At 30.7% G+C, this 7,985-nt stretch overlaps 1 long non-coding RNA gene across 1 annotated transcript; it reads left to right on the forward strand.

The window, feature by feature from the left end:
* Window positions 1-4,973: 4,973 nt before the first annotated feature.
* Window positions 4,974-7,172, forward strand: LOC130466046 (uncharacterized). The gene is made up of 3 exons (XR_008926066.1): window positions 4,974-5,051; window positions 5,640-5,706; window positions 6,661-7,172. It is a non-coding gene; the product is annotated as an uncharacterized lncRNA (long non-coding RNA).
* The last annotated feature ends 813 nt before the right edge of the window (window positions 7,173-7,985 follow it).

The following is a 7,985-nucleotide window of genomic DNA, read 5'->3' on the forward strand; positions in this document are numbered from 1 at the left end:
GAACTTCCTAATACACCCTTACTAACAATGTATATGGAAAGAGCTCCGTTCGGTCAATCTACATGATTGGCGAGCAAAGTATATCAAGTTGAATTATCAAGGGGTATTTTCGTACATAAATTGTCAAAATATACAATCTAAATATTAAATATACTATCTCTTTTTATATTAAAATTATTTTCTTTTATTTTTATTTTTAAAAAATATCAAATGAAATGTACGAGTACATTGTAATTTTTAGATTGTATATTTGTTCATTATAATTACGAAAATGCCACTTGATATGCCAAGCAAGGGGATTGTTTTGAAATTTCTCATATGTAAACCAAGTTAATGTGGAATTGTGGAAATGTGAGGAAAAGTAAAACTATAGAAATCTAAAATAAAGTAAATCTGAAAAAATATGTGGAATTTTCTAAATTTGTTATAAATATATTGTATTGTGGATGCCCATTATACCTTGACATCATTATCCTATATAATGTACGTATGTGTACATATTATGTTGATGAGAATAAGATGATAACCGCCTGTTTTCTCTCTTCCTCTCTCCCCTTTCTCCCTAATTTCATAACACGTTATCAGCACCATTGCTAATCGTTGATGGAAATCAAAGGAAACCGCGATTGAACAAACCAGAAAAGAACTACAAGAATCATCATTATCGGTTAGTATCACTACGTATTAATTATTATACTATTTGGTATTTACTCGTCTTTAGTCTCCTTTTCCTGATTTGATGATATCTGTTATTATATACGCATGATTTTGGTAAGAGTAATTGTTTTACATGTTCGTTGGATTGGCTGTAATTGTTTTTGACTTGATTGATTGTATACTCGATCAATAACCGCCAACAACTTGAATAACCGCGCAAGGTATTGATTGTAGTCATTGAATATACTCATTGATCGTTTACATGTTCTTTATTCTAAGTGGAACCTTTACAAACTATCTACTACTCTTGATTTGATGATTCGATTTCTTTTGATTTTCCAAACCATTTACCACTTGTTGGTTCAATTTTGATCTCTATTGTTTACCGCTCTATTCAATTATGACAATTCTTGATTATAGTTATATGGTCATGTACTCAAGTGATTCCATGACTACTGATTGATTTCTTGCTGATGCGGTAATTTTAAAGTACTCAATATGCTTTCATGCGGCAATTACAATACATATTTGATTTCTTATTTTATTTGATTTTATTCTAATTGCTTTTATGATTGAAATACTATTTGTGTTTTATGATTGTAACGGTAAAATTATTGTATTAAAGACATGTTACTTTCATATTATTTACTTTGCACTTGAGAATCTTATACACAGGCTTCGTAACTTATTACGAGTGATATTGTAATGTTAATTTACTAACTTATTACGAGGTCAATGGCATGATTGATATAGTAAAAGTTGTGGAGGCCGGTTATTTCAATAACTTACATTCCGATCCTACTAGAAGTGGGACCTTGAAAACGACGAAAGTGATTTTGAATTTGGTGATACAACTTAATTAGACGTTGATTTCTGAACTTCCCCCGAAGGGACTAATTAAGTCTAAAAATATCTCTCATATATAATGATAATAGATTAGAGTCAATATATTTGAGCATCTCAACATCCTTTGGAAATTATTTTCCAGGTTGTTTTTACATTTTGCTGGAACTTTGTTGTCTTTACCTCATTTTTTTTGTTTAATCGTAATTTTGTGATGATAAAGGTGGTTATATAATCATGTATTGTAATTATGGTATAATTTACCTATAATAAATGTGTTTTTATGCTGTGAAGCTTATGATTTTATAGCATTATATATGCTTTAGACATTGTATTATTTTGGGTGATTTTTATTATGACAAATCTTGTCTATGAATTTGGAGTAATTGGTTTTGGACAACGATTTAAACGTGGATGATTTCTTGATCACCACTTCTGAAGGAAATAACTGGTTATTAAAGTCTAAGGATGCCCCTCATACATCAGTGAGAATAATTATGAAGAGATGTATTTAGTGGGGAAAACAATATTTCTTACAATAGTTAAGAATATAATATATGTAAAGATAAGTGGGAGATATCTTTTTAGTTTACAAAATAGTGGTATATATGGATTAAAATGATACATGAATGTTAAATGTGGTACTAGTTTTTGTTCATAAATCAATGCTCCTTTTATGAATACGAGTATGAGTTTATGATATTGATATCATCCTGAAGATGAAGAAAGATGTATATGTTTATTGAAATTGATGTACCACATTTACAATGTATACTCCAGAAGAGTACACGCTATCTTTCCACAAGTTTTGTTAAATTGTCTTGCTATTAGAAATGAGACACCAGTTTGTGTCGTTATATCACATCTCAACATGTCCAAATTATAGTATTTTATAATTAAAGTAAGTGATCACCTAGGGAAGATAACCAGTAGTTATCGAATGAAATATTTTATATGATATTATATACGTACGATGTGATAATTCAGGCCATCCGGGTAACACCCGTCATGAGAATTTGAAAATTCTTGTCAAATAAAAATTTATGTGCTGACATTTCCTCATATGTTGTATATATTTTCAAAGGCAAGACATAATGATGAGGTCGAACTGTATTTCAATCAAATATTTATAATGAATCGATTGAGAATATAAATACAAGAGATATTAATTACTTTGAAAATTTGTATAATGATATGATAGGTGACTTGAAGTTCACCATGATAGTAAGTGACCCGATGTTTACCATAATGATAGGAGGTGACTTGAAGATCACCAAGAAGTTAACAAGTGTTTTGTGATTGATTTAAGTATCATAAATCTCTTGATTGGGGCAATCATACGTCAGCACGAAATGAGAAAATATGAAGAAGAAAAAATACAACTGCATAGTGTATCTACTCCCCATGATAAATGTTAATCTCCAGAAGAGAATGAAAGTATGAAACATTTATTAAAATACACATTGAAAAGTGTATTATTAGTTGGTGAAAGATTTTATGCCCCATAATATATTGAAAATATTTTCCCAACTTAGGGGGAGACGAGCTAGAATAAGTTGGCAAAATTGAAAGATAATATATCGATCCCCATATGAGTAAGTGTAAATGCCAACTGTATGTCCTCGAAGTATGTTTGGACATAAATATCTATGACTTGATTATGTTAAATTGTTACATGTTCAGATGCATAAATGTGTATAATGGTCATAGTGCTCGATGTTACTAAAATGATCTTGCCAATATTTATTTAATCTCTGCACCTGAAGTGTAGATTATATATACGGTTCCAACACAGTGATGAGATATAGATTTATTTATATGAAAAGGGCAAGATAATGCAGTTGATGATATTATTGAAAATAAAGAAAACACTAATATATATGGTATGAAACATCCTTGAAGTGGTATAGATATCTGAACTATAATAGATGGCCCGTGTGAAAAGATGAATGGTACCTATTGAATAATTATTCAGATATCATTGATGAATAGCATGCAAAGTTTATGTTGAAGAATTTTGATGATACCGATATATGATGGAACCGAAATATAATGCATATGCGAGAAATAATGGATTGAATAGGGGATTGTAAATTTATGTCTATTTCGATGTAGACATCATTATAATGATCAAATGAGTTCATGGACCTGAAGTCCAACAAGTTATGGATTTGAAATATCCACACTGTACAGTGTTTTGCATTTGAGTCTTGCATTCATATACATGTGTAGTTAATATGTAAATGCATCATTTATCATACATTTAGTTTGTTTTATTTTTTATCATAGTATGATGTAGAATTATCCAGTTATAATTTCATATTACATGTTTCAAAACTATTATGATGTCGTATATAAATATGCATCCAAAGAATGGTAAGCTGGATTTGCATCTTTGTGGAAATTTATAAGAGGAGTTTCTTACTCCAATTGGCGAATAGTTGCGAAAGAAGTATATATATAATGTTGATTTAATAACATGTTATGAATCATGCAAATAAGAAAAGTTCCTGAAGAACTTATACATGATGTTCTTAAACATCTAGCCCTTTAAGTTTTACATATGAATGTCATAACATTGATCAAATATTATCTAAACTCTTGAAGAGTGTTTTTGAACTGTTGTCTCAACCAGTAGTTTGAGTACCTGAGAATTATGAAATATACATATTAGTTTATTCACGGAAGAATTCGTGTACAAATATGAGTTGATTCAAAATTGTAAGATAAGAGTATGTAATGTCCTTACATTGAGTTTTATTTTATGGTCCAGAAGAACCATAAATTACATTATACCCTAAGTTGGACAGTGATATTATTATTTATCATGTATTGTCATGAAAGTATGACTAGAGAAATTTTGATCAACATTGATGATTACTACTACTTATGACCTCCAGAACAAGGTTTACATATGTCCAATATGAAAGTTAGGATACATTTTGAAATATTATATGCAAGAATATATATTTATTTCAGGTATTATTTTCAAAAGTTTGGTGATATAAATACTCACCTAGTGCATACAAGTGAAGATTTGAAAATTCAAGTCAAATGGTGGAGAATCAAATTTCAAGGAGCTACATGTTGATACATTTGAAAAGTTATCAACAATATTATATTCATTGAACTTGAAGATCTTAAGTGATGTATTCATCAGGGGGAGAAAATACGCGTTGCACTCTTTTTCCCTTAACCATGGTTTTGTCCCATTGGGTTTTCCTGGTAAGGTTTTTAACGAGGCAACATGTAATAACCTGAATTTTCGAGTATTTTCTAATAAATTATTTTAGTAATTTAAACTTATTTTTACAATTAAAATAAAGGTTTAAATGAGTTTTAATTAAAAGAAACAAGTAGTATATTTTAAGATTTATTTTTTTGGGTTTTCTGAAATTAGTCTCCTAGTCAAACCCTAATACCCTAAGTTATATATACCCTTATACCCTCAAAAATTTCCCTACGTGACTCTCAAAGAAACAAAAACTTCATCTTTCTAAACGCTCTTCTGCCGCCATCATTGTCTCACCATCTCTCGTTCTTCCATTCTGGTAAGCAATGTTTACCTTCTTCAACTTCTCTTTTATTCTCTTTTAAGAATTGTATAATTCATGATCATGGTAGTATTTTAATTGGTGTAATTAATCTCCCTTGATTTAGAACGTCCAACTGATTATACCTAAAACAAATACAATTTTGGATTTCCTTCATGATTGATCATCGTAAACGAATTTTCCACCGCCTTCATTAACCAAGGAAACATACTTTTCTCATGTTCTGTTATGTTGCCTTCGAATTCATATACGCAGCCCTTAGTGTCTGTAGATTTCCAAAACACAATTTAGGATTGGTTTACCTTGATTCTTTATTTAATGATAAACTATTAATGGAGTATTATGTCTCTAAAGTTGACTTGATTTCCTACTAGTTTCCTTGTCTCAAATTCACAGTATTGTAGTGCCACTAAGCTAAATCCATCCCCTTAATTAATTAGTCTTTTTATAAAGGTTGAGTTAATATTATGTGATCACCTTCTCGTAGTAGCTCTAACATATGCGTAAAACGCCATTATTGATTCAAAATAGTTGTTTTGGTTAGGTACTAATCGTATACTGATTTAGGCTCATTAATTTGTGTAGTCATAAACGGAGGCTACATAGGTACTACGAAAGAGAACTACTAGTTTGAAGTACGCGCGTGTTCAAGGTAATTTTCAATGTCCATCATCTTTAGGTCCCGTTAGAAAAATATATTTTAGACATGTTTATGTGTTATTATGTGATAAAGAATTAAGTGTTATGTATATGACCTTTGCAATGTGAAATTATAGACATGTATACTAGTAGTATTATTATAAGAATATTATTTGAACTCTATACGTATTTTAACAAACATTATTTGATTTACGTATTATGAACTGAAGTACGTAGTACTAATATTGAGGAACTTGAGAATAAAATTGGTTGTTGAATACTGTAGTCATTAGTTGTTGGAGAATAATGACACATTTGAGTTCTTTGATGTGAGTTGCGTAAGTCAACAAATTTGAGGTTGTAAGTAATAAGGTTGGACTTGTTATGTTCCAATTTTATGTGGCTACTTAATCAGTTAGTTGTATTGTTTTGATCTGTGAGTTGGTCATCTGTGTGTTTAACCTTATTAAAATACTAATGACGTAAAGCGTAATCTCAGAGGGAAAAGCCCGTAAGGGTTAGGAACAGGTTGCCCTTCTAGATGTTGTTCTATCGGTGCACTTTAGTGGAGACCCGGTAGGCTTCTAGTAGGTTTTTATTATTCTGTATTAAACTTTCTGCTTAGTCTTCCTCCTAATTCTATTGGTGCGCGGTCGCGGAGACCCATAGTTAATTAGTGAGGGGTGTGCACACTAGGGACATTCTGTACTCATCTTACTTGGCCATTCTCAAGGGTTACGCGCGACCCTTAGCGTTCTCTTTCCCTCACTTAATTAATATTGATCTTATGTGATAAGTTTAATAATGGAGTTATTAAATCGGTACTTGTTGTTTAATTTTTTATTTTATGTACTCAAAACATTTTCAAACTAAAATTATTTATTTTACGGGATGGAGTTGGAATTACTCAGTTTATCTGATTTTTGGGAGTTTGTCTCTCTTGTCTCTTTTCTATTTATTTTTGCAGGTTGGTAAAGGTACTTGGCTACGAGTGAGGAGACGCTTAGAATAACCACCTAGTCAAGAGACAATTTCTTTTCCATTTCGAGTTGGATTTTATTGTTTATATTATGGGGATTAATTGGTTGTAATATTTTATTGGCCCCCTTTAGACCACTTACTTAATTTTGACTTTAATGGCTTTAAATTGTTTTGTTGCTTTGCATTTATTTTCTAAGGAGAATAAATGTAGCAGTGACACTCCCAAGGTTTGGACGATTGTTTTATAAAGTAAAAACATGGTTTTTGATTATATAAAAGGTCCAAATTTTGGGGGTGTTACACAACATCCCAAGCGTATTATGATGAGTGTTGTACTCTTTTCCTTCACTAGGGTTTTATCCCACAGGATTTTCCTAGAAAGGTTTTTAATGAGGCATCATCTCATGTACATTACAGAGTCATTGTATTATTTTAGATAATGGACATCCAAGGGGGAGTGTTATAAATATATTGTATTGTGGATGCCCATTATACCTTGACATCATTATCCTATATAATGTACGTATGTGTACATATTATGTTGATGAGAATAAGATGATAACCGCCTGTTTTCTCTCTTCCTCTCTCCCCTTTCTCCCTAATTTCATAACAAAATTCTATTTTATTTGGCTAATTATTGTGAAAAACTATGAAAATGGAAGATTATGTGTTTTTGACTTGTTTAATTTTGTTTTCCACATATTTCCACAGCTTTTCCATTATTTTTGAGGGGGAAAGTGTGAAAAATAAAATAGGAAGAATATAACTAGTTGATTTCCACTGGGTTTGAAATACAACTAGGGTTTAGGCCCGGGCGACGCCCTAGGTTACTGCATTAGTAACATTTACATTATTCTCATTTGAAAATGTTATTAATCAATTCACCTTCTATTACATTTATTAGTATTTGTTTTTACAATGATAGCATATAACATGTTATACCTTAGTGGTGAAGACTTCATTATCTAAACCCGGGGTTAGGCGTTCAAACCTTATACACGGTTCATTCCTAATTTTTTAATAAATGACATTTACATGAAATGAAATACCCATAAGCAGCGCGCCACATGGCACATAAATTTCTTTGTAAACGCCTTTTAATATATAGTATAGATTAATGTAGAAATGTGTCAAAACTAAAATTATTGAAATATGTTAAAAGCAAAATTAAAAAGGAAAATTTGTTGATTTAATCTAACTTTTGTCCATCCTTTTAAAACGTAATCCCACATTTGAGTTTAGAAAAAATCTCACCTTTATGCGATATCTTCACATAACAGTTTTTGACTAATAATAGCGGGTTTACTAAGT

Source organism: Spinacia oleracea, chromosome 1, assembly GCF_020520425.1.
Source record: "Spinacia oleracea cultivar Varoflay chromosome 1, BTI_SOV_V1, whole genome shotgun sequence".
NCBI classification, from domain to species: Eukaryota; Viridiplantae; Streptophyta; class Magnoliopsida; order Caryophyllales; family Amaranthaceae; genus Spinacia; species Spinacia oleracea.